The 27,553-nt window shown below is 52.6% G+C and overlaps 1 protein-coding gene across 1 annotated transcript in view; it reads left to right on the top strand.

The window, feature by feature from the left end:
• Positions 1-311: 311 nt before the first annotated feature.
• The window catches only part of LOC119105359 (transcription factor Sp5), a 53,240-nt gene continuing 25,998 nt past the window's right edge, over positions 312-27,553 (top strand). The window contains exons 1-2 of the mRNA XM_037228827.1: positions 312-445; positions 25,776-25,834. The gene's annotated coding sequence lies outside the window, so the exon portion shown is untranslated. The remainder of the gene's footprint in view (positions 446-25,775; positions 25,835-27,553) is intronic.

The following is a 27,553-nucleotide window of genomic DNA, read 5'->3' as shown; positions in this document are numbered from 1 at the left end:
CCCCCACAACAGCACAGGGCATCCCGCCACACCCCCACGTGAGCGTCGAAATCGGCAGGCGTTGGCGCGGCGCCGCACCCCCGGCGGCCTTCCCTTCTCCCGGGGAACTCCCGCGCGCGCCGCCCGCGCGCGTGCAGTCGCCGTTCTCGGTCACATGGTACGGCGGGTCAGAGCGGCCGCGCGCGACCTTGGCCCGGCAGGGGCCGCCCCCGAGCCGCAGGCGCCGCCCCCTTGCGGCTGCGTGCGCGCGCGGCGCGGGCGGCAGTCAGGTGGGAGGCCGGCAGTACGGGCCGTGCCGGGCCGGTGGGAGGTGCGGGTGGCGGCGGCGCGCGCGCGGGACGTGCCGGTGTCACGCAGGACGTGCGGGGTCACGCCGGCGTACGCCGTAGGGGTCGGCGTGAGGGGTGCCACGCGGCGGAGCGGCGCGGCTGGAGCGCCAGGACAGGTGGGTAGGAAGACGCGCCGGGCCGGGCGATGGGCGGCCACTGTGACGTCCAGATCGGTTATCTCGGTGGGCGCCGACCAAGGTCAAACGTACGGCGTGAGCCCGGCCGCGCTCGTGCACTGCCGGCTGAGCCAGGACAATCCCTCAAGTCCCGACCTCCACCCCGCCTGTCAGTGGTGCACAGGCATAACACGTCGTCGCCTGCGCCTAACTTCGGGAATGCATCTGGGCTCCCGCATTGGTGTGCAGGTAACGCGTGTAGCGGAAGATACGGCCTTGCCTTGGCATCCTTACGGTGGCGGCTATTTTAACTCAGGCCTAGTTGTGTCATGCCGCAGGCCGGGGTACCGCCAGAAATGGCAGCCAATCAACAGCGCCGATAAATAAGACGAAACAGGAATACTGACACATGTGATACATTTTGGCGACTGGCGCACAGCCAACTCTGGGTTCTGTGCGGACAACACAGTCATGCACGCCCGCTGAACCCTTCCGCAGCGAGCGGACCAGGCGCAGACAGCCATCACTCAAAGCGGCGTCGTTTCGCGCCACCGCGACGCCACTTCCAGGAGCACATGACTCACAGCGAGCTTCCTTTGTGCCCGTTCCAAACAGGCACTACAGCCGGGCCGTCATCTGACGGCGCTGCTCGGCTCCCGCGGCTGTTATGCGGCCTCCGCACGTGTCCGAGGAGGGGTGGACGGGAGACAGCTCGGACCGCTCACGGCCGTCGCGCCCGTCGCCTCTCGCGGCTGCTGTGTGCCCCCCCCCCCCCCCATTCCTATCCCCCCGACCTCTGGTCGGGACTGGCGATGTCACGGGTCACGATGTCGGCGACCGGACTAGGCACAGCGTAAGGTCATAAGATGCGATGTCCGCTCCAGAGCGTTTTTGGTTCATTTGAGACGGGTGGGTAAACGTCATGGAACTTTGAGGTGCTAGACCTATCCTGTACATGGTAACCTTATATAACGTGGGACATATCGATGGCAGGGGGCAGCACTCACGCTAGGGCGGCTTCTGGCAAATGGCCCCCCAGAACACCGACCTTGGGGACGCATTGTGCTCACGATCTGTTGTTTCCACTGTGGTTGGATTTGCCGGTTCCATCGTTCACCGCGTTGCCGCGTTCACCAGACCTTCCCGTTACTTTGTTGCACCCGCGTGTGTTTCATTTAAGTGGATTGACAAGGTGGAAAATACATGTTCCCATGACGTTGATGGCCATCTTGCTCAATGCGCGCCCTTTGCGAGTTCGTTGCGATTAGTTTGCAAGCCTTAGACTTCAACATGTGGCGAACAGGTGGTTAGTACATGCCACCCTTTTCGCCCTTGTCGTTCGCCCTTGTTGTTTCGCCCTGTCACCCTTTTCGCCTATGTCGAATGGCTCAGCTTTGCTGGCGAACTGCAAAGAAAATGTCCTACGGCTGGCAAAAATAACGCTATTGTAGTCGAAGATGTTTTCTCGAGCTGCGCAGGCTTCGTCTCGCGACAAGATATTTTAACGTGTGCAAGTTAACAAAAGAAACTGCTTTGAAAAGCTGTTGTTCCGCCAACAGCAAATGGTCAACCAATTTTGTTTATTGCATCTGGCCGGACGAAGGCCTTCGTCTGTTTGGCTTTGCGATGAGTCTGCGGCAGCCTTCAACCAGGATCAATATTTGGCTGAATCCTTTTTAAAAAAATCGTGGATTCAAGTGAGAAATGTGCTTCTGCTCTCTCCATTCAAGATCATTGGCGTAACGTTAATTTTCTGAAATGTCTTAGATGTGCCTGTACCTTTATTGGCAATAAAGTTCCACATGGGTTCATCCTACATTTCAGATAGGATATATATATATATATATATATATATATATACATACATATATATACATATATATATACACATACATATATATATATATATGCATATATGTATATATATATATATATATATATATATATATATATTATAAAGATCAGGTGTTTCAAGAGTCTGGCCTGAATGCCTGTGACCGGGCGTGTACGGTTCCAACCTACGTTTCCGCCTGCACCATAATACCGTGTTTGCCAGCTGTTTGCAGCTCTTTGGCTGCTGCCAGATCCTGATGTGTTCAACATACGTCTGCCGCTCAGGCTTCGCGTCTGAACATTCCTGCCGGTAAATGGCCAAGTGTGCGTGCACGGCTTGAGCTTCGTATCATTAATGTGAGGAAGAGTGAGAACTAAATAAACGAGAGTATTTTTGGATCATGTTGGCACTTCTCAATGCGTTTTTCGACGATTCGAGCTTGCCCTTGATTGGTGACGATACAAACATCTGTTGAACCCTTAATGTCCCTCAAAATTCTTAGGCTCGCCCGTTGGACCCATAAAGAAAACAAACGCTTTACGTATGTCGGGATGCCAGCAAGCTTAATTCATAAATAGTAACTTTTAACCTTGTCCGGACGACCTAGATAGGCATATGAATGGGGATAGAGAATTTACCAGCTTGGTGCCAATAGAATAAGCCAGCTAATAACCAAGTAATTTAACCAGCTTAGAACCAAGAGAATGAACAAATTTATTTCCTTTGAAATTTCCGGAGTGTAGCTCACCGCTGACATCGTTCTTCCGGCATAACATAACTGTTTTTCCCTCTTTGGGCGTGAATAATAAATGCATAAATGAAATATACAAATGAAGCCCCGCGTTGACCCGTGATTGATGTGGTGCGGAAGTGGCTCCAGCTTTGATATATACCACTGACGCTCACAGGCATTATTTGATGCGTGTGCATCACAAGCTAGCAACGCTCGGGCTGGTGTTGAAGTGGTGTGACCCACCAATTCAGGCCGAACGTACACACTCGCACTTAGATATGGCCATGGGTACTTGAAGCAGAATAAGACAGCATGTGTGACGCATGGGCCCGCGAAAAGCGTACGATTCGTCATAGAATGGATGAGGCTATCCAATTCCTTGCATACTGTGTATATAGTGCTGGTAAATCATGAAATCCAAGACCAGCTTGATGTACACCAGCAGATCCGTTCCCTAAGTCGTCTCGCCATACATGACGCGTATTTTTGAAACAGATACGGAAGATAAATATGAGACAGAGTTTGTAAAACTCTTGCTCGCTTATCCTCCATGAACAGACCGGCGCATTTCTTTGCATTTTACCAAGCCCAGGTCTGTAGAAAGGTAAATACACTTCGGTTTGCCCAATGAATTCTGCCATCAGTGGGAAAGGGCGAGAGAGGATCACACAGACGCTGGAAGGAACATCCAAGTCAACACAAAATCAGGGGTGTTAGTTTTTGTAAATCATGGGAGGGCCGAACCAGAGGCCCGACATCCTTCCCCACCCCCATTTTTCCTACCTGATTTATGCCATTTTATTTTGATTAAACGCAGTATATGTTTGTAATTTTTGTATAATTTATGACAGTATTTAATTTAAGCCGTATTGAAGTCGTTCAGAGTTGGACCCAGGGAGCAGGCACTGGACGCACTCTTCCAATCGGGACGTGAAAGCGTCCCTTTAGAGGCCATCTTAGGGCGCCAATGGCGCTCTTCTATCAAGCCATCAAGGACTTAGGTCATCCCCATATTCCGGAGCTTTCATTTTAACCTTGCAAACCATTGTGTGTTTTATAGCGCTAGGTACGTGAAGTTTATTGCATTGTTTATCCGCTCAGCTGTTACGATTTATATCTTGCGGTGAGAGCAACCATGACTTCTTGTTACAAGAGTGGCACGAGACGCTACTACGCAGAAGGATCAAAGAAGATGGTCTTTGTGTTGTGATCATCTTTTACCCACGTTTTTTAATAGTATTCTAGCCAAACACAGTGTGTGGGGGTGGGGGGGGCAAGCCAACATTGAGTGGGCCCGACTGAACATTGGGGGGTCAGGGCCCTCACAAAAGAATGCATATGGACACCCGTGCACGAAATGATCAAAAGCGGTTAAATTTCAAAAGCAGGAGGGGGACCGGTCTCCACAACGGACACAGCGAGTCGGACGCGTTTCTCCTAACCCCATCCCCCTTCCCGCTCGGCGGCGCCTTTGCCTCCGCTTTCGTGGCTGCTATCGCCACTGCAACCACTACCACTACCACTTCGTCATCCACCGCGGTCCTAACTTTGACTTGGATCGTGCTGTTCGCCATGCGCGTTAACTCGTGAGAACTTGACCCGGTGTCTCTGCGGTGACCAATGGCAAACGTGCTTATTCCCTTCATCACTTAAGGTCTTTGACCTACAGAATATAACTCATTTTCCCATTTCGGCTTGCCAGTGTCCTCCATGCTGCACCCAGTAGGTACAGATAAAAACTCTCGGACTCGTCGTTGCTGATGTAACTCCTGATATTCAAACCAATAAAGCTCCGGTAGAATCCGGTTGAGGAGCAGAGAAAGCTGCGGCGGAATGGGATTATGTAATCAGTCGGCGCTTTTGGGGGATTCACCGTCGAATTCCGACCTTACTAGTGGAGCCAGACCATTGTAGCACTGTGTTTTGGGCCCTTCATGTCGCGTTGAGCTCATTCCAGTGCGACGTCCCCTGACCGCCAGGTGGCCGCGGACGAGTCTCTCCCTACCACACCAGTGGGCCTCGGAGCGATAGCAGGTCAGGCCTGCTTCCCTTCGCTTCGACGGGAAAAGCCGAGCCTGTCGTCGTATGTGCCGCTAGCAAGCTGACCGCGTGCTAACGCAGCAGCTGCAGCCGCTGTCACAGGACAAACTTCGGGGGGTGTGGGCATGATGGGGGGGGGGAGGGGGAACAGAGCAGGTTCCCTTGCCCGAATGTTTCTTAACAGTGTCTGCACGCTCACCACCGACCTCATGTGAGACAAACATATCCAAAATTGCATTGATTGACCTTCAATGTGCTGAAAATTTGCTTTCCGGCCCATACCGACTCCCTTGCTAGCGCTCATCCCACTTCGGGCTGGTGGAGCACCCATTTTCCGCCGCCAGCCGGACAGGTGACCCCGGAGGTTACAGTTCATGACCCCGCCACCTGCCCGGGGCTTGACCGGTGACGGACGATATTCTTTCGCCGATGGACGCGTGTACCCGGCGCGGGCCCGGCATCCCGTGAGCGCAGCCACCATGCCTCTGGCTTCAGGAGTCGGGCCTCCCGAACCGCCAAGCTTCTGGCTTCAGGAGTTGGGCTTCCCGAACCGCCATGCCTCTGGCTTCAGAAGTCGGGCCTCCCGACCGATGTCTGCGGAAGTGGGCGGACCGGACCTTCGGACCGGTGCTGGTGCACTGCTCGGGCCCTCTGGCCGGTGTTGGTGCGTTGCTTGCGAGGGCGGCGCTATCAGAGGGGGGAGGGCTGGGGACGTGTCCCCTCTTTCGTGGGATAGGAGGACAGTTCCCTGTACCTTAACAGCCTCCTTGCAGGAAACAAATTATTCACACCGCTCACACCGCACACCGCACAAAAAGGCCCATCTCCACAATTTTTACCATTATAAACGTACATCGTATCGGTATGATTGCACGCATTCGTTGCCCTTCGCGCCTGAATTTGAAAGCCGCATTACGAGGTGATTGGATCATCACGTGCCAGCAGCCACTGGATGTTGTACATTTTTAGAGCGAAAAGGGAAAACTAATATTGAAAATATTGAATTGTAGTGCACGTGGTACAGTACGATATCCTTAATTCTCCAGGTACGACTGATATTTTTGTACGCTGTCCGTCAATGACCAGCACGTGCCACAATGATCACCACTCCCACCGTCATGCTTTCCCAGAAGCTTCAACACGCGAACAGCATGCTTGCAATTTTGTGTATGCTTCCTGTTCATTGCGTACACTGAATAATTTATTATAAAAATGCCTTGCATGATAACGCCAATATATGACATTTATATTACCCAATCCTGTGCTCCTGGAATCGCAGTTTATGCCACAATGCTGATGAAATTTGCTGTTAAAAGTATACCTTTGTCCAGTGTTAGTATTTGAAATGAAGATTTCAGCCAGGTTGGGCCGGGAGGAGGACGTCCCCGCGGTGTCCGCCCATCCCGCCAGAATGAGACGCGGGCGAAACCATATAGCCCCAGCAAGTGAATGCGTCGTAAAGCCCTAACGACGGCGGCGGTGGCCGGGTGGACAGAAATCCTTTTAGTTGTTTCCGGGGCTAAGTTAGCAAACAGTAATTACAACAAAAAAACGACGGAGCAAGGCGACAAGAAATATTAAGCACTTTTGAACTATCCGTTTGTTCCCCGTGAAAATCTTGAAGTTCAAAGCGGGTGCTAGGCACGTATTGGCCAAAGTAAGTCTGATGTTAAAGTCTAAAAGTTATAACTCCATGATTTGGTTAGGTAGCGAAAGATTTGGCAAATATTGCAGATGCGTTCCGTTATGTGTTATGTTTGCATTTACCGGCTTTGTGTAATCCTTAAACACTCTAAAGCCTTATTACATGTAGCGGAATGGCTTCCAATGACTGTTTCAGCAGTCACTGGCCGGATTGACACGAACCAACCAATATTGCCCTGAGTAGCTGCATCTGCATTTCGACATCACTGTCAAACAGGTACATCCGTAATGCGCCGTACATCTTTCGACATATTGTCTTATCTGGCCCCGTGATGAAGGCTATGACCACGGGCCTGAAAAATGGGACTGAAGATTTTGCGAGCATTGCGTCGTTTTATGTTCAATACGCGCTGGGAAAATCTTAGAGGGGGGGGGGGGTTGAAATGTCCCCTATTAGTCGGGCACGGGTTTTCAACCCGTGCGATACATGAAAACTGGCTTAAGATGCACTTTGTTTCAAGTCGATTGCGTTGTGACATACTGGCTATGTTGACGGAGTAGACTTGATTTCATTCAGTTTTGTATTCTTTTCCAGCTCGTGCCAGTTTTATTCCAGAAGCTGCGTATACCAACCCTACAGGGACGCCCAGCGACAGCGCCACCAGGCGGGGGGGGGGGGGGGGCAAGAGGAAACCGCCTCTTCCTATTTGCCAGGGAGGAAAGTATACCCCCTGGTGGCTTTATTTGCATGTCTTCCCCTGCCCGTTATCTGCAATGTGAGGCACAACGTACGGAAACTCACCCCTGAAGACGTCAATACTTAGTCATCTTCTCATGACCCTGCCCGCCGGGTCAGCCACAGCTGAATGCAGTTTCAGCGTGCGGCAGGGGCTGAAAACTTGCTCTGCTTAACAAGCGCTCGGGGTGTGTGTGGGGGGGGGGGGGTCAAATTGCCCGCCCCCCCTCCTCGGAGGTTTTTCCAGAATCATTTCTGAACGGCGTGGCGTAGCCGTGCCAATTTTGCAGACTGTAGACGATTCAATAGCGGATCATTCTGCATCAAACATTTAGATGTACCTTGTAAGGTCGCTGACCTATGGCATGTCAAAGTTAGGCCATGGTTTCAGAGAAGGCAATTTCTAGGGAATCCTTCAATCTGATCCAACAACGGAGTGTTAGACGAAGACATACATCTCTGAGATGCTTTGGTAGGCAAGACAACAGTTAAATGAGCAAATAACATTGACCTTAGGTCAAGTATGAAGGTCACGTCAGGGTCAAAACCAGCTCGCTTTGTTACTCTAGGGCTTGCTGTATGGAATGGTTTCTAATGCTCATTTCGAGTTTGTTAATAGCGGGAACTGCATTATGCATCTTCTATGCACCTCTTAGAGGTCAGAATAGGTCAGCGACCTAAATGACCCAGGTCAACATTTTGCTTTAGGAGCGTGCTGCCTAGCGTAATCTTTGAGGTTAGTCAAATGCAAAACTCAGAGCAATCTTGTATGATTTTGGTCACCTTGGCCTTCAAAACATCAGACAGTCGCTGACCTTAAATGAGCATATAACCTTTTGCTTAGAAATGGTTATCTAACTTCTAGGAGCACTTTAAAGACCAGCCTGGAACTTGACCTTGTTTGACCTTTTTGACACGAAGTTCATGTCCTAGGAACCTGAAACTTTGACCTAAGTGAGGTCACGTACAGGTAAGCACACTCTGCAAATTTGGTGTATCTAGCTTTCTTAGTTCCCGAGATCTCAGGGGGGTCAAATTGACCACCCGAGCGAAGGGTATCTAGCCGGTCACCCGCGCGCGCGTTAATGGCGACGCAGAGGAGGATCGACCCAGCGGCAATGTGTTCCGTGCTCTGCCTTCACCTGAACCATATGGATCTAGTTCATGCCGCAGTCGCTTTTGCCAGCGACCTCCTTCCCCCTATCCAAAACTGGTGCCGCCATCCCTGGCTGCCCGGGCCTCCGGGAGGGTGCTGGTGCGTTGCTCGGGCCTCCGAACGTGTGTTGGTGCGTTGTTCGGGGCCTCCGGACGTATTCTGATGTGTTGCTCTTGCCTCCGAACGGTTGTTGGTGCGTTGTTCGGGGCCTCCTGACGTATGCTGATGCGTTGCTCGGGCCTCCGGGAGGGTGCTGGTGCGTTGCTGGGGCCTCCGAACCGGTGTGGGTGCGTTGCTCGGGGCATCTGAGCGAGTGTTGCTGGGTTGCCCGGGCCTCCGGAAGGGTGCTGGTGTTTGTTGCGGCGTCGCACTGTTTCTCGTCATCTCTTGGCGTCATCTGACATTTCAACTGGCGTGTGCGAGCTCGGTTTCCAGCTAATACGCAGTTCACTCTACCAGCCGGCTGATGTGAAGTCTGAAGGCGAGATTGCAGGACGGTTCAATCGTCAATATGAAACACGCATTACATTTTGCATGCGCTTGAGGGAAGCAGGTCACGATGAAGGCGTTGATCTGCCACATTTTGTCCGCTAACATGACTCAGGGTTTGGACTCCGGATTCTGAGAGCTTGGTCTGCTACTCTGAAGCTGTGCCAAGTTCTCCTTCGGATGTCGTATGCAGAAAACAGTCATATATTTCCCTGAACTCAGTGGTTGGACTGGGTCACTCAAGTATATTTTCTTGAACACAAAGGCTCTTTTGTAATTCACGGCTTCATTTCACTGAGCATTTCCCGCAAAAGTATGGCATTACTCAATAGTTTTCACAATATAAGGAAAAAAGATATGTTCTCCACGCTGCGTTTAATCTAGCCCTGTATTCTGGAGTTGAAGTTCACTTGTTTACGGTCGGTCAGTCTGCCCCCTTCGCAATTAACGTTATCGCAAAGGAGGCAGTCTCGCTGAATCTCGTCGCTTTCCTTACGATATCGCCAGAACGGCTAAAGTCTGTGCTGACAAACGGTCGGCAGCTGAACACATTCTGATTAATGTGTCGCTGAGGTGGTTAGCGCCCATTATTTACAGATCTGTGTCGGGCTGGTTTGACCACTGGAGAAGCACATCTGGAGGCGTTCGCGCTCGGTTTGAAACATATTTGGAGCGTTGACACGCTGCCCTGGGAGCATAGCCGGGGGGGGGGGGGGAGGTGGCAGCTGGGCTTACTATATATGTGCGCAACTAGGAAGGTGACACCCTGGGTTTATGTGCACAACTGAGGAGGTGACACGTTTGACTGATCGGGGTGGGGCACACTTGGTTGCAATGGATCAGTCACTGTTTAGGGACAGATCTACGGGACACGCCTGTTCTGCCGGTGGGCCACATCTGTCGTGTCGTCTGTCCTGCCTGTGGCCCACATCTGTTGTGTGAGTTAATCACGCTTGCCAGGTACGGAGGCGCAACTCCTGTGCCGCATGTTGATATGTTATAGGACTGCCAGCATGTGCGAACACGCGCGTAGTCTATGGCCTACGTCTGGCCTATGGCTACTTGGATGATGTTGCTCTAGGACTATGCCACACGTAGTCATCGAGGGTAGGCAGATATTAAGTATATCGGTCTACCATGGTAACCCCGGGGGAGGGGGGAGGTAAATGAGCGCCAGAATTTAAATAAAAAGGGTAGCGCATTCTTCAAACTGAAGACAACGATGAGAGGGGAACAAAGCGAAGACAACTCCTCGTGCGATCGCGTGTACTTGTCCCGTTTTTAGGTATGTTATTTGCCCAAAAACTGTGACCTCTGACCATGCTCACACCTACCGACAAGTCAAGCCTAGTGCTTATGACTTGCCTACACATAGGCGTCTGTCCTTAACCACATGTATTTCGTATTTCCCATTTCATATCCCCATTTCAACTACCAGGTCTCTCACTTTCCTTCCGCACCTTATGCCTCGCTGCAGTTCTTATGGTGGGCGCCAAATTGTGTGTGTGCAGGTCACATGAACACGACGCTTTGCAGCAAAACAATTCAATTAAGAGTACATTGCCAGATCAAATTTCGCATCTCCCACCGCCTCCACAGCAACCCCTCCTCATGCGTGATGATCAAAGTGCATATCAGTACGCGGTCGTCGGCTGATATCACTAGCTACGCTATTTTATTCCGTCATAGATGCGCCGACAGGGAGGCAGTCGACTTTTTACCGAAATTCTATTATGGACAAGTGATTGCCTTCCTGCCTCAACTAGTGCCTAGTGCGGCCATCCCGGTGGCAGCCAAAATTGTGGCGATAATCTTGCCATCCCACGTCAGGCAAATAGTTTTCGATGCATCGTCATGACACCAGGCACAACACGATTCCCCGCCACGCGCGGTCGCTGCCGTTCCCCGCCGAGAGGAAAACGAACCGCCCTAACCTCGCGGACGCCCACAGCAGCCCTCTTCCCGACTGAATCGCCCTAACCTCGCGGACGCCCACAGCAGCCCTCTTCCCGACTTCGGGCTCGCTGTTCACCGCCGAGCTCACCATGACGGCATTTGTACGAACACAGGACCATAACAGCGCCGGCCCCTGCCGTTCCAAGCTCATTAGCCGCGAGTGGCCACGGGAGGGGCGCGGCGTGACCCAGGCCGGCCACCTGCCGCCGCCGCGTGCTGGCCCAGCGCCCCCTGGCCGTGCGGTGTCACGTCTGGTCGCCGCCGTGGCGTTCCGTCCTGTCGCGCCCGCATAAATTGTATCGTTGCATTATTGCCAGCGCTGTGCCAACGGCAACACGGCGCCGACGGCCCTAAGTCATCCGCTGACGCCGGTGACGTCGACGCGCTCACCTGCCCCAGAATAGCCGCCTGGTGGCCGCGGCGGGGCTGGGGACCGAGCTGGGGACCGAGCTGGGGTCCGAGCTGGGGACCGAGCTGGGGACCGAGCTGGGGTCCGAGCTGGGGGCCGAGCTGGGGACCGAGCTGGGGTCTGAGCTGGGGACCAAGCTGGGGTTCGAGCTGGGGACCGAGCTGGGGTCCGAGCTGGTGTCCGGGCTGGGGTCCGAACTGGGGACCGAGCTTAGGATGGGGTTGGAGACGGAGACGGACTGGGTTGAGATAGAGTCGGAGTAGGGGATGGGTTGGAGCCGGAGCCGGGGCCGGGGCCGGGGATGGAGCGGGGGACGGACAGCACTGGGTAAGGGCTGGAAACTGGAACGGAACGAAACGGAACGGAATGGAGCGAACCGAACGGAGCAAAGGGAATGTGACGGAAAGGAACGGAACGGAACTAAACGAAACGAAACGAAACGAAACGAAACGAAACGAAACGGAACAGATCGCCTGGCGTGACTTGCGTATGTTAAGCCAGAGTCTCAAAGACATACATGGTCACGAAACGATGTGGACGAACATCTGTCTGGCAAGGTTCTTAGTCACTGCTGCGATACGGACGAGGCGCCTTTAACACGGCTCCTGAGGATGAATGCGAAATCGACGGCCTTGTTTGCATGCTGTAAAAGGTTATTTGTCTAGCCTGAATTCATTTGGATTATTTTCGACGGTTGCTGCGCTTCAACCCTTGTGTGCTTCCATAATGTTAATTCCTTTGGCAGTAACCAAGCGTACAACTTTGCTAACTGTTCACCCTACGTTTGTATGATGTTTGCGGATCGGCAGGTGCATTATTCCCTGAATCTTACCTCCCGGTCAATTTTGTAATCGATAGCCACATTTCCGTTTGTCGTTCCTCGTTTCCAACGCTCCCGTCGAAAATGGTGCGTTCAGTTTTCTAACTGACAATGCTCTTAGCACTTCAACTGCTCGCCCACACTGCGCAGCACGCGGGAAAACACGGGGCGATGGCACCCAAGCACTGGAGAAACCGGCCGGAAACTGTGCTCACAGGTATCACTGCGGCTATTTGTTGACCTGCTGCGCTGACGCCATTCGGTTGCGAAACGGATCCGGTCGCCCATCGCGGGAAGCCCGAACTCGTCCTTCGACGCGCCTTAAATGCTCCATTAGCGTTACTTGAGCCCCCCCCCCCCCCCCGGCCTTTCCCCGATATCAAGCTATTGCAATCAAACCACGACTGTTTGTCGGGAGGTGATATCTGCGCGCCGTGCCTCTGTAGTGTGTGGAATCATTCAGGCCTCGGGAGGCCGCGTTCACTGCGCCAGCCTCTGCCCCCCGCCCCGCCCCGCTGCGGCGCATGAAGCGTGACCGCGGCCAGCGCCCGGGGGCGCCGTGCGGGGGCGTGTGACGTCATTCGTGGCCTTGTCGCCATCGAGCGACGCGTCCGCGTGACCCGAGCAGGCCGGCGACGACAGCCGCTGCGCCGCCCGGGGTCACCGACCCGGCCGCCGCCGGCGCCGCGGGGGCGGTCACGGCCAGGGGCGGGGTAAGGGTCGGATTGCTGGGGTCTTCGCTGCGGTGGGCGGATGGCTAGCGAAGGCGGCCGACTTGCGAGCTCGCGCTCCTTCCGGGGCGCCGGATTTCCGCCTGACTGTACGGAACTCGGACTTCCCGACTCGCTCGGAATCGGTGAACCGTCTGTGGATTCTGCGGGGGTTGTGTTTTGAGTTATTGAAAGGATGCGCGCTACCCGGTGGAAAGTGTTTCACATGTGTGTGGGCCCATTGCTTTGGACTTGAGCTTCAACTGACATGTTGTTGTTTTTGTTTTGTTTTGTTTTAAGTTTAAGTTTTGCCATGGGCTTTAGATTCACCAGTGTTTAATCCGCCCCCCCCCCCCCTCTACCTACAATTGAGGAGAATGTACACGTGACCCTGATCCACGAGTACTTTCGAGCGCACATTTCGCGAGATGTTCTCTCCCTCTTCCGACGCGTTGCCGCCATCCTGAGTGCAGCACCGTACATCGAAGCCTGGAACCCGGAGCCCCAGCGGCGTCGACGCTCGCCGAGCTTACCCGCTGGGGCGTACCACGACTCCGCCCTCACGCCGCGTTACCATCTGGCGCGGACGCGAATATGGGGCAAAGGCGCTAACGACAGAGCCGCGGCCGCGTCAATAACTGACGCACTCGGCAATCATTTCATTACTTCCACCGCCGCAGCCGTCATTTTCACATACGCTGCCATATCCACGGATCGTTATCATACAAAGCACTGTGAAAATTCGGTTAGCAATTTGTGTATATATGTGACATATATTTGTATATTATGTGGATATATGTGTATATATATATATGCATTAATAAGTATGTGTATAACTTTATATATATATATATATATATATATATATATGTATATATATATATTGCTATTTATATATTTTTGTCTAACTTGGGCTTTCTTTGGTTTTAGGATCGGTGTCCGAGATATGCAGCTAGAGATCCCGCTTTCCCCATGTTTGGTTTGGTTTCGATAAATTTTGGCGTCCAGCAATTTCCGGTTTGAACTTACAGTCATCTTTGGGGTGAGCGCCCTCGAAACGTTTAAAATTACTGCTGGAGTTTCAGCCATGCTAGAAAACTGTCACACTCGCATGTAGCTCCAGATGGTTTTCCGGCTGCAGTCCTGATTTTTGTTTCAAGAATGTCTGTGTCCATGGCTGCAATTCCATTCGGAGGTGAACGGTGACACGCGATGGATGCAGTGGCATTGTTCTACAGTCAGGGCATCCAGCCGTAGCGCTAGCGAAGCAGTGCTATTCCGTGCACGAACGTTTCGAGGTGTGGTTGATTGGTACTCATTTTCTTCGGCAATGTAGCGACGGGTGCCGAGCAGTGCTTGCGCAATAGTCAATAACTGAACAGTGTCATAACGAGGCCCGCCGATGGTCTGTCCCAGGAAAACCCAAACAGAGCGGAGTGTTTAGCTCCAACGTTTGTCGGGGCAGCACGGTTGTTTGCTTGCAGGCGCAGAAATGCCTCTGCTGCCACTTACGGACGTTTGATCATGTGCATTTCGGACACTTATCCATGTGGCCTGACAGTGACGAGGGAATGACCCCATTCCGTTGGATTTATTGTCGCTCAGATTGCTTACAACAGGCAATGGTACCGTAATTGTTGGAATGTTCTCACCATACCTAGCGGGCAGGGCATTCAGCGTAATTAACTGCAGTTACGATGATTTGGTGAATGAGAGATTGCGATGATGCGTTTGTGATCCCTGGGTCTTTAGCATTGGCCTCAGCTGTTCGAGGTGCAGGAAACCATACATCGCTAAGCGTGAGCCACACATTGCGGCAAGAGGAATGTAAACGTTCATATCTTAGCGCTGCTTTGTTATCCAACTGACAGTCGAGCCTTTATGTCATCGAAAAATCCCGGTAGTTGTAGTGACGTGAAACCCTGACGTCACTAGCACCAATATTTACCTCTGACGCACACGGCGTCAGATGAAATATACCTGGTTGCAAGTGTCACCTCTGTCTGACCCGAACAGCTACTGTCGTCGCCATGCCTCTGTCTCATTGCCTTGTTCGCGGGGAGGAGAAGGGGGGGGGGGGGGTGCTCAACGAAATTTTGGCGTGATCATAATGCATTTGATAAGATAGCGTGAACAAAACCAGCCCTGCTTTATCAAAATCGCCCTTCAAGACCGGGCAGCATGTGTGGAATTCCGGCAACCGTAGGGCCCTATTCCGGCGTCACCGGGATGGAGGCCATTCCGAAGCATAGTCTGACGTCACGGCAGGGTTTGCTTCCATTCGCCATACGTCAGCGGGGTGAGCTAACTCTTGGATGACCCGGCTCAAGAGCGCAGCGCCCCTCCCCCTGCAGAGGAAGGAGATGAGGCCCGACCTGGCGCAACCTCGGTTCGGAACGGGCCGAGGGATGGCGGCAATGTCGATGGAGAAATTTGGTCATTTTCCGTCTAATGGTGACGCGTGCTCGAAAGCCGAAAGATATCCTGTCGTGGATAGATGCTTAAATTCGATGCCGCCGGGCAAAGCTGTTACAATGTAGCACAAAAAGGTCAGGACATGGCTTTGACACCGACAGTAATCACAATGCGATGACTGGCTGAAAATATTACACCTGTGAGCTTCTATGTTTGCATTATTAGCATGCACGGATGCATCTTGACCTTGATCGGCAGCTTAAGTATGTCATTACTCAAACGCCATGTTCATGTCGCCCATATCGTTAAATCCTTTATCCTGAAATCCGGTTCCAAATGGTGGGAAAATCATCTATAATGCGTCAGAATGGTGGTTTTGCGAACATAGGCACACGACCATTTTTTCCAGGCTCTTAATTTTAACTTCCCATCAAAAGCATATCGTCTTCCTCATCCTAGCGTGACGCCTCCCCCCCCCCCCTACCGACCCCCGTCCCCCGCCCCGTCCTAGACCACGACATGAGCCGTTCTCTCCGTGTGTCGCCGATTCTGGTGGCCTTGACCTTTCTGTGCAGCGGCTCCAGCCGACCCGGCCTAGGCCAAATATAGCGGGCAGCGACCCGGCCGCCCAAGCTCCGGCCGGCCGGCGTCCAATCGATGCCATGGTGGCGGCGGCCGGGCCGGCGGGCACGCGTCCGGCCGGCTTACCTTGGTCTTGCGTGGGCGGGGCCGGCACCCAGAAGTGCAGAGTGAGTAATGTCACAGACAGTGCCCGACCGATGAGAAAGAGAGCCATCGTTTGCGATCGTCCTGGATGCTGAATCGGGCCGTTAAAGCAGACCGTAAAGTGAATTTTACAGCGCTGTAACGGTCGCACGGCTCAGGAAAAGAACACTGCGTCGTGCTTCTGCAAGCCGGCCACCGTTCGCTCGGCTGAGGCGGGCCGGCGTCGCAGGAGTGTCGCATCCGACCCGATCCCCCATCCACCTCGAGAGGCCCCAGCGCGACGCGCACCAGGCGAGCCGGCTGCGGACAACCTCGCCCGGGGCTGGACCCGACGCTGGGCGCCCGCTACGGCGATATTGGCCCGCGCCGGAGGAGGAGGGAGGGGCGATTACGCCGTAAAACGAGGCTGGCGACGGACCGGCGGCCGAGACAAGATGTCGTATGGTCGGAATGTCGGGCATCTGCCGGGGGCCACGTCGGGAGGGTGGGAGTGCGCCGCTCCGACAGCCTCGGCGCCTACGCTCGTTGAACAAATCCGTGCTGCATTCCGTCGACCGTTCGCAGCAGCTGGATGTCGGCCGTGTTGACGGCTGAGGACGCGTCACCGGTCTGGCCCTGCCGTGCGAGCGACGACTCACGCACTCGGCCGAGTCCACAGGTGCAGCCGGATGTCCCGTTGAATCCGCGCGATGCTCACACCGTTTGGAATGCTGTTGTGGGATGATCGTCGAAAAAAATGACGGAATTCAATTAGGCGCTCGGTTGCAGTACAGCGAGAGAGGCAACCATATCACCATGAAACTCATTGACCAGGCAGCGACCAGTCTAAGCCAACAGGATTACACGCCGTTAACGCTCTGTCTTGACCACCAGCGACACCGCGGTCGTGTTCTTCCCAGAGCGCCGCCGGGACCGCCGTTTCTCGTCCGCTCGGCTTCCATTGCTCGGACAGTGTTCTCCTGCGGCCCGTGGCCACGCTCCGCTGCTTCCAGCCGGTTGGCTTTCGCCGGGCGCCGCGCCCAAAACCGCCAGTCAGCGGCGATCAGTATGTCAAATCGCCTCAGCAGAAGGTGCCACGGAGACCGAATGTCTTCTCCGAAACCCTCGAAATCAGCGGCCGATGAAGAGTGTGTAAATGTTAGTGTTTTGGCGTTTGTTTCACGTTTCACGTTTTTAACTGTTCCATTTTAGTGAAAAGAACGCATTCCACCCGTTAGAACTCGAAGTGGTACCGGGGTGAGAGCTGAGCATGAAAATAACAGCAAGATAACACATTTTTTTGTGGGATAAAATTCAGCCGTATTAAACCTAGACAAAGTCTGACATCAGTTTGGCAATAGCTTCTGAATGATAAACAGGTTATTAGGGCTGAGGCATGTGTCTGCCTACATTTTACATCCCACTTAACTTGCAAGCAGAATTGCAGGCCAGTCTGCAGACCGTGGCATAGGTGTCAATTTGTTAGCTCGGCCAGACTCAAATCGGCCAGACTCTGTCCGGAATGGACGGGAAATCCTTCACTAAGGGAAGCTTTCCCCCATCCGAACCGCCATCCCACCTAAGCCTTTCATACCAGTGTCAGGCACTAAATTTAACAACCCGAGGAAGTGTGCTTGTAACCAAATCTGTAACCAAAGTATATGGCAGGGCTTCACATATTATCCTGTCAAAGTTCGTCCCTCTCTGCCCTACATTCTGTGCTTCAGTGCCGAATTTAAGTTTTTTCCCAATCCTGCCAGAACCCTGTCCTATAAAAATGTGCTGCACCTTGCAGACTTGTTGGTCAGACAGTTCACATTTTCTATATATGATCTTCTTCGCCTGGATACTGCAGCCGTTATTAAATTAATGACAGTTTGAACCGTGTGCAGTATCTCCTGCGAGCTATGGTGTCATCACCCGGGGCAAGATGCTCTGGTTGACTCAATTTATCTTTTATTGATGGAAAGTGCTGGTAATCATTGCGCTGATATAAGCTCTTATGGTATTGGCGTAACGTACTCCATCTCAAAAAGTGAACATGTAAATGAATGGACACCCGTACCCAATAAACACTATTTCACCTTAGCCACAATACTTTCTTTTCAACTCGATGACTCGCTGGGCAGGCCAGTGAGGACTAAGTTTGCTTCCCACAGCGCAGACGCTGGTTATAGGAGGCAGGGAACTGAGCGCCTAATTTTCTGAAATTTTATATTGGCCCCACCGGCTTTCACTGGAAACAATAACAAAAAATGACTTGTCCCAAACCAAACCTGAGAGAGATCATATTGCCCCTGCCCAGCCACCCGGTGGGGTAGGCATGGTATTTACTGGTGATATGAAACATGTAACCTGCATGTCTTGGCATTTCAGACAAAATGCGAATGAGGGAAGCAGTATTCGATCGCTGTAAACCTTACTTTTGGGATCTGCCCCACGCCGTCCGCGCGCCACCCAACCCGCGTTGTTTGTGTGAGGTCAGTGATAAGAATCGTGCTATCCACGTCAGGAATGCCCGAGCCGCCTTCAAGGAACAGCCGCATTAAACAAAACAAAAATGGTTCACTCATTCACTCACCCATTCCTGGTACTGAAGTCTTATGTACGAATTTTGTGGGTAACCATCTTGTTTAGTGCTGCAGGAACCGCCCACACTTAAGTACTGTATATTTGTTTACATCTAGAATATTACTGCGTTTTAATTACTAGTTCACGCAAGACCACTGCGAGCTAGCGCAGTTGGGGTGCCATTTCGGCCTCATGAACCATGCCAGGCATGACGCATGGAATGCAAGAATGTCGTATTTTTTGTGTGCTTGACGAGCAGCACCTCAATAACCCAATAAAAGCTTGTAAATAATAATAACAACTCGATAGATGGCAGTTCCTTCCAGAGCAAGTGACCTTGACCTGAATAAAAGAAGACTCGCGTCGGGGGGTAATGGGACGGAACGCGGAAATTGTTATCGCCTAGAACCCCCGCTTGAAATTCTGACTGTGCGTGTCACGCTCTATGACACGTAGGCTTGTGTGGCGTTCTTTAGAAGTTTGGAAGGATTTACGTACTGATCTTTTCCTTCTAATGTTAGACATTTACGTTATACGCACCTAGATCAATGGATATCTTTCTTTCTGTCAGCAGCTTTCTCTTTTCGCTCGCGTAATTTTGCAAAATGGTTGGCCTTAGTATGGGCCTCAAGGGAGGAAAACGCGTGATCCTTTCGTCATGACAGTGCTTTGGCCGAAGGTGTTATGACTTCAGACTAAGCGTATAAGTGGCAATCGCCGGCCGTTGTTTTTTTCGAACGGGCTGTGAAACACTGTGTTCTAATGAAACTTTTAGCTTGTTCCAGGAGAAAATGCATTTTGGGTGTATGAACAGCCCGTAACATCTTTTCCCTTTGTTCAGATGACTGCAAACCTCCGGCGGTGTACGCAAATCTAAGTGACATCTCGCTTAATGTATGAGCGCTAAATGACTACGCAGTCGAGACGCCTCAAAAACCCAATTACTACTTCTACTCGCTTAGTGACCAACCAACACCCAAACTATACAAAGTATTACATCATTGAAGTGGGTCTGAAGTCACCAACCGGCCTATCTGTCGTGGGTCATTTGTTATGCCAGGGATATGACCAATTCCTAATATAGGTCTGTTGCGTGCGCACGGGTAGGCACATTATAGAGAACGACGACGGAGGAAGGCATGCCATGTTACAGGGATGTTACTCAGCAAGTAAAACTAAGCATCACACAGGAGCGGCACTGACTAGAAAACAGCTGCGAGCACTCGGGTACACTAATGTAACGATCACTTGTCTGCCTGCTCCCCGGGGACGCAGACAAATTACAGGTATTGCTGCCAGTAACTCATGCATTTCGCTGAGCAGTGATAAAAGCTGCATACGTCAATGGCCTTCGATGTTTATGTGCTGTCTCACAGATTCGGTCGCTCGAATTTCTGATTAACCAGCCCCCTCCCTCCCCCCCCCCCCCCTTCTGCCCGCTCTGTCCGCCTGTGAGAGCTCCGTTCGCTCCTCACCTGGCTGGAGCTCCTCTGGATGCTTGGAATTGCAAAGAGCTTTGCGCCACACCCCTGCTCTGAGGGAGGTCACCCGCCTGACCGCGCCATGTCTCAGAGGTCTGAGCGGTAGTCCGTGCCGGAAACGAGGCCTGCCAAACCGGTAATTGATAAGCGATGCCAGCCCATCCCACGGGGGCGTGATCAAAAAGGACGGCGTTGATTTGCAAGAACTGCTCGCCTAGCCCGAAATCCGCGTCTGCAATAAGAGCTGAAGGCGCTACCGCCGCTGCCGGACGCCGCCTTGGGCGCTGGTGGGTTTGGCGGGGTGATGATGCTCAAAGAAGCACCGTGCATTTGACGACCAGTATAGCATGTTTATCGGTATGTTTTAATACGAAGTACTCGAAAGGTATGTATAACGCCCAGATAAACGCTAACCAGGTGATGTTTTTCGGGCTGAGATCTTGTGACTGTTTGTTATCTAAATGTGATGCTGTGATTCCGCGAATCATTCTCACTGAGTGATGTTTTTGCATTATATTCATGTCAAGGTGTAGAACTTGAGCTGCTTTCGAAGGGACTCATGAAAAAACAAGCTGTAGTAGTGTTATAATTCAGCTCGTTACGTTTGTTGAATAACATTGTTTTGCATTCATTCAATAACAACAGCAATAATAATAATTATAAAGACAGTAATAATTATAATAACGATACTAATAATAATAATGTTTATTCATTTACATTTGCTTTTCAGTTATTTAATTGTATGCAACTTCTGCCGAATGTGATGAACCTTCTGTAAGGGTAATACAGGTTGATATATTAGCATATAATTATTCCATTTTGTTTTCATAAGGCTCGTAGAACCGGCTGATTGTGCTTACCGTAAATTAATGTGGTATTTCATCAGATTAGTGCAAGCCTAGCCTCTACACAAACGTTTATGGACTGTATGCAAAAACGGCGCCTAGTATAAGTCCTGAAAGCTCTGTGTAATGTTGTATGGTAAATTCAATACATTAATTACGTGCTCGACCAGCATTAGAATTAAGTTCTTGCGAAACAGTAGCTCGCTTCGTGTTATTGAACCCGCCGAACCAAGTGGTTTGAATGTCTGATGATTCTTCACGCATGCGTGTTTGCCTCAAAGTACTGGGACGCTTCAACGCGCCGTATCGAGTCGATACTTAAACGCAGGGTGCACCTGTCTCCACCCTTTGCGCATGCATCACGACGCCTTTGGCGGGAATCGAGCCCACGCAGCGCTGTGTCGCTAACCGAGTTCATCTGTCGCCGGCCGGATGACGGGCGCTGACTGCCGCCGGATGACGGGCGCTGACTGCCGCCGGCCGGATGACGGGCCGGGTGCGCTGAGCGCCGCCGCCGCGGGAGGCGATTATCGGATTCTATCTGGAATCCAACTGCAACGCGACGCCCACCGCCGATTTGCAGCCCCACTCGCTTGGGCTTGGCTGCGGTCCGTGCAAAGCTGCGGCTAATGATATGGAGATTCACCATGACTCAGCGCCGGTGCGATGTGCATTTTTGCACCCGGGACTTTTGCCGACTAGTGCAGTACGGGCGCTGAGATCAGTCCATTGTTGTTCTCTGCTTTGACTTGTGACGCGAGTAGCACGCTAAACTCCACTTAGTCTTTGCGGAAGCATGCAATCTGTTGGCTGCCTTCGCCGCTGGCCATCGCAACGCCGTCAAAACAGGAGTCGCTCATCCCCGGCGTGAAGTGTCGGGTTGAGTGATGTGTAAACCAACACCGCGCGTTTCAGCTTATGCTCGCTAATTGCATGCTGCCTTCAAACAAAATGCAGCGGACATTTGTCCATAGATTTGTCTTTTCGAAATTTCCAGCCCGCGCACCGCATGTTTACCCCCGATTGCGGAGTGTTTTCTGGTATTTCGCCGAGCGCAGAGGGGATTTCCTCTCCATCTATACTTGCAAACACGCCAAGCCCAAGTTCGCCGTAGCCCACTGGACGTGCCGGCGCGGCCAGCGGCGAGCAAACACCGGCCGTTTGTTTCTCCGGAGGCCACCCGGAAGCGGACAGGCCGCGGCGCATTGCCGCCGACCGACGCATTTGATCCCACGCCGTGTTATGATAAATAAGTTGGGGTGCGGGGGCGGCGGCTGGGGGCGGCGCCAGCGCCGCCGCCGGCGCGCACCGCGCTCAGATCCGTCTGGCCGGGCCCGCATCGGCGCCGACAGCCGCCGCCGTCCGTCGGCCGCCGGCCGGTTTGAAGTGGCCGAGCTGCGAGACTGGCCGGGGAGTCACACTCAGAGCCGCCGGCGCCGGCGCTGGCCGCTGCGATCCAGCGCTGGAGAACAACACGTCAGGCGTGGTGTTCAGCAGCGATTGTCGACATGTTGCTGACAGAAAATGCCCGCAGTTGTTGCGCTGTGACCGTCGCCCGCCGTGCCTCAAGTCGGGGTCAGTTCGCAGCGCGTGCATTAACGAATAATTCACTTCCTCCTTTGAGACCGCATCAGCTCAGCCTACATCCCAGCCTCGAGTCGATTGGTACGGGCCGGTAAACAGTTGGCTCGACAGCGCTAGCGCCAGTGCGCGGACCGAGCTCCCCGGACCCGGCCGCGGGGTCACGACCTCCGCGCGGAGTCGCAGCGCACCCAGTCAGCGCGGCGGTGGCCGGAGCTGCGCAGCTTGTCACAGGCGGGGGAGGGGGCGCGGTGCCCCTTCGACGAACTACTGCGCGTCGCTTCATCCCTCCCGTCGCTCGCTCCCTACCCGCCGGACACAGTTGCAATAAACACAACAGAGCCGGGTTACGTGGGCCTCTGGCGTCACCACGCCACGCGCGGTCAGCCGGCGGACGGAGGTGCAGCCGAGGGCCACGGAGGGGGGGGGGGGGGGCTGGTGACTTGCGAGCTGGCTAGGCGGTCCATGGGGGTCGCCAGGGGTGACCAATGCCCGCTACGGAGGTGATACGGCACGGGTCGCGGGTTAGGAGAAGACCATTACGGCGCGGCTTGTCTCGGTGGAAATTAATGTGTCTTGGTTACCTTGGTTAGGCAGGTGTATGGTAAGCGAAGTTCAGGCTAAGGTTAGTGATGCCCTTTAAGGTTAACGCCAATATTGATGGAATTCAGATGCGCATTGCAAACAACAATATGCACCTTGAGCCTATAAAAACACTGTGTTTTCCCTTGCCAACTGAGTACTCCGTACGCAAACGGACCAACAATGGTCATATAAGCAGCCTAGGCCAGCGCAGCTTGGAGCGTACATCTGACCTTCGTCTGCAGTCTGCTCAAGCGTATGGCGCTTATCTCGGGTATGTTACAGCACGTCGGCACAAAGGAGAACACGATGATAGTTTGCGCTCAACATGCAAGCAAAGAAACGGCATGTGTGAATGGGCCTGTGCGTTAAACAGCACAAACATTTCAGAAGAACAGGGGATACTAATCCAAGTATCGCATAGATTCAGAACAGACAGGCAAGTTGAAAAACAACACTTGGCGCAAACCCACCCACCATGCCACTCACCGTCCATGTGCCAGTCCTAAAAAAAATGAAAAGTTAACGTTAAAGAGAATGCTTCACATTTGATGATACCGAAGAAAGCATCCGATATGTTGAAACAAGCTCACGTATGATTATTGGTATACCTTTCAAGTGTGTCATGAATGCGTCATGGTTTGATTACGTCATCGTACCTTGTATAACACTGATTGAGAGCCAATTGGCTGTTATATCTGGAAATCGCGTTCACCAACGCCATATATGAACGCTTCGGCATGGATATTTTTATCGGCCTCGATTGCCGCATGGCTTATGGAATAGCATGATTTGAATGACCTTATTATGACGTCATGAATGCCAAGGTGACTTTAAAATATTCACCCCATTTAACCCCATTTCACCCCATTTAAAATACCTCTCCTAATTTTCGCAGGCATGTAGCTCAGAAACTTAAAACTTAGGACTTAGGGAGGGCAGGATGGTGAACAGGGCCGAAAGGTCTTCAAAGATGGCTATTTCAATTTAAAATACCATTCAAATGTGGATACCCATTTTAACAAAGAAGAGACGCTCGGTCGACATAGCAGTTGGAGAAAGGGGTTCATACGGCTGACTGGTGGCGGGTCAGCCCAGGTCATCTTGCATATCCGGTATTCAAGACTTAGGCTTTTCTAGTTGATCAGAAAGGACGCGCGTGCAAAGCTGTGAAACGTGTGCATGGACTGCAAATTTGAATACATTCGCGAGTCGTCTTCGACAATTTCCAACAGAAGCGGCTGTATGAGTTGACCAAGATGCTTATCAAAATAAATGTTAGGTGAATGAGATATATTCACTCACATAACTCCGGCCGTTGTGTATCGTCCTGCGAAAATATTTCCTGGGCCAATACCAAAGCAATGTTTTGTTCGCACGGTGGATAGTTACGATTTCTGTTTTGCTGGAACACGACTTTGAAATTCATCTGGGTTTATCACCTTAAAAAATAAATCGACGAGTATTGTCATACAGCCTGAGACTAAGCACACCGGACGTGGGAGGGCAGAACAGATAATTCGTGAAGGCCTTTGCTGCCTGCATGCAAATTAAACCCACGACCCGGCCCCATTTTTACCAGCACAATCCCCTCGCAGGCCCACACGCAACCGCAGCCCACGCGCGCCTCCCTGTCTCCGTGACATCCGGAACTTGCAAACTCGCCGCAATCATCAGGTCGTGATCTGGCGCTGGGCGTCGCCCCAGGCGCAGAACGCGTGCTTCCAACGAGAGACCGGCTCCGACGAGCTCTCGGCGGCCGGGGTCATGGGTGCTGAGTGGCGCCCGCTCTCCGCTGCAGACCTCCGCGAGCGGCGAGCTGGCGACGCCCAGGCGAAGCCGCCCTCCGACGGGCGGAGCGTGGGAAATGGAGTATCGCGTGAACGAGAGGCTACGCGCGACCGACGCGGCCGGTGCGGCCGATGGGAGCGGCCGGGCTCCGCACGGCATCGGCTCCGGCTCCCGGGCGGATGCCGGCTCCCGGGCGGATGTGGCCGCTTCGGGAGACGGAATGGTGAGCGGTTTGGCATCGCGCAAACGACGGTGTGTTTTGGCGTTCAACGAGCGCTGTCTGATCACCGGACTTTGATAAATGTCTGGCGAGGTGCTCTCGAAAGCGTCAAAGCGTGTCGCCTCATCAAGATGCATTGAAGAAAAGTGTCGGGCGCCCAGCTTGCGGCCTTCACATGCCCAGCTCTCTCTTTTCTCTCGGCCGTAACCAGCTTGATGCGTCGGTCGCTGGTCCCACATACCCACCGCAGGTCCGGTCACTGGTCCCGCATCTCCATCGTCGCTCCGGTCACTGGTCTCGCATCTCCGCTGCCGGTCCGGTCACTGGTCTCGCATCTCCACTGCCGGTCCGGTCACTGGTCTCGCATCTCCACTGCCGGTCCGGTCACTGGTCTCGCATCTCCACTGCCGGTCCGGTCACTGGTCTCGCATCTCCACCGCCGGGCAGATGGATCACCGGCCTGCGGTCTCGGCGGCGGCGCCCGGGGAGGCAGCGGCGCTCGTTTAACAGCCGACTGCCTCGTCGTTACCTGGCAGTTGAGATTCCAGCAACGCGCCGGTTGCGTGCTGTTGCTGATTATGCCGCTAGTGTAACACTGTCTGTCTGTTCCAGGTCAAGTGATACCCTGGTGCGTGCAGCATGACCATTCGGCTTGATTAGAAGAACGCTCAGTGAGTACTTCAACATGAACTGAGCTGGCGCACGATTGATGTCTGGAAGTTTTAGTTCAGTGGATCCACGGCCAATTTCGTTGCAGGTCGCTGCAGCTTGGTGTCAGTTTCCAGCTTCCATGCTACTACTTACGGCAACAAATAGTGATTTAATTGTGAAACTGCTTTAGATAGTTGCGGATAAGCTTGGGACGTTTTCTACACCTGTGCGCGTTTGCTATATAGACGTTGTTGACTACCTCATATCAAGCGCACTGGCGAATCTCTTGTGGCGCAGTTGACCAGAGCATTGACCGGCGAGCACCTGGAGGTTAAAGGTGAGCCACCCTCCTATTTCCGGGAGTAACTTCCGAACTATGCTGGTCAGGTCCAAAAAGGCACAGTATTTGACGAGTGATCACTTCCATACGTTCAGAAGGCACACAAAATGTGAGATCGTGGATAGGTTAGGTCACTCAGTTGGGACATGATTAGCGGCGGCTTGCTCGCCGATTCTGGATCCGCGTGCTTCAATTTGTATTTCCCTTCGCTGTTTTCTGACAGTCTTTATGTAATTTTTCTGCTGGTTTCACTGTCAGTACCATTCCGGTTCGTCACGCCTTATGGGATCACACAGATCACCAGAGATCACAGATCATCCCCAGCCGTCACGTGAGGCCAACCTACCCTGTTTGTTGGTATATTTGGGGGGCGGCTTGGGTCATTTTTCACTGTCCTCACTCATGACGCGACACGACGCCGCCTGGAACCAGCGTGACTTGTGGCGCTCATTTGTGCAATTTGGTGCAAATGACACATTTTCACACCAATGAGTTCTGAAGTACACATTTAGTTTAGTATACTATGTCATAACGGAATTATTCTACATGTTGTTAAGTAATCAAAGTTAATTTACACAAGTCATGGACGGAACAAGCGGACAAAATAGAACTGTCACTTGATCTCGTACCGGCCAGTCACTTGATCTCTGACCTTGGCATGACGCGACATTGGCCCGTGTCCTTTAGTAATGATGGTATAATTCCGAAGCGAAAACCCCTTCGTTTGGGGTCAAGTACAAAGTTGACTTATATCGCATAATGAGGGAGGGAGGGCTCTTATCAAGGACGTTTGGAACAAAGTGCCTTTAAAATAAGCCCCATTCGCAGCGTGTGATATCATTGACGTGACATATACGCCCAGTGATTCTTGGATGAGGTTAACCAAGGCTATCAGTGGCTGCTGGAATTTTTATCAATCCGACGCTTTCATCCTTTACTATATCAGTGGAAAGCTCTACTGTCCCCGCCCTCCCCCCAAGCGGCCGAGCGTGGCAGAATGTCTCAGGCGGTACCGGGCTGAGAAGTCCGCTGTCATTCGTGTTGCCGCCTGCCAGGCCGATGAGTTGGAGTCTAGCTTTTTGGCAACCATCTAAAGACCCATGAATTACAACTGATCCCGGTACCCAGAATCGCCCTCCTTCCTTGAGAGCTTGTTATTCGCTTTGACAGGCTGCCAGACAGGATATGGCAGGGGATGACTTCGTGGTTTACGCTCTCTGGCGCACGCCACCTTGGAAATGCGTGACATTGACCATGGCATGAGCCGAGTATGAGGCCATCATTCTTCATGTCTAGCGCGGACACCACATCATCTTTGAGAAACCCCAGTAATTGCAGGTCTTCCCCTCCGCTTCCCTGGAGCATTTCGCTCAGCTTCCATGCAACACAGCACCGCTTT

This window comes from Pollicipes pollicipes, unplaced genomic scaffold (genome assembly GCF_011947565.3).
Source record: "Pollicipes pollicipes isolate AB1234 unplaced genomic scaffold, Ppol_2.1 Scaffold_6138;HRSCAF=7277_pilon_pilon_pilon, whole genome shotgun sequence".
Classification (NCBI taxonomy): domain Eukaryota; kingdom Metazoa; phylum Arthropoda; class Thecostraca; order Pollicipedomorpha; family Pollicipedidae; genus Pollicipes; species Pollicipes pollicipes.
The sequence above is the reverse complement of the archived record's forward strand: the minus strand, read 5'-3'. Positions and strand labels throughout refer to the sequence as shown.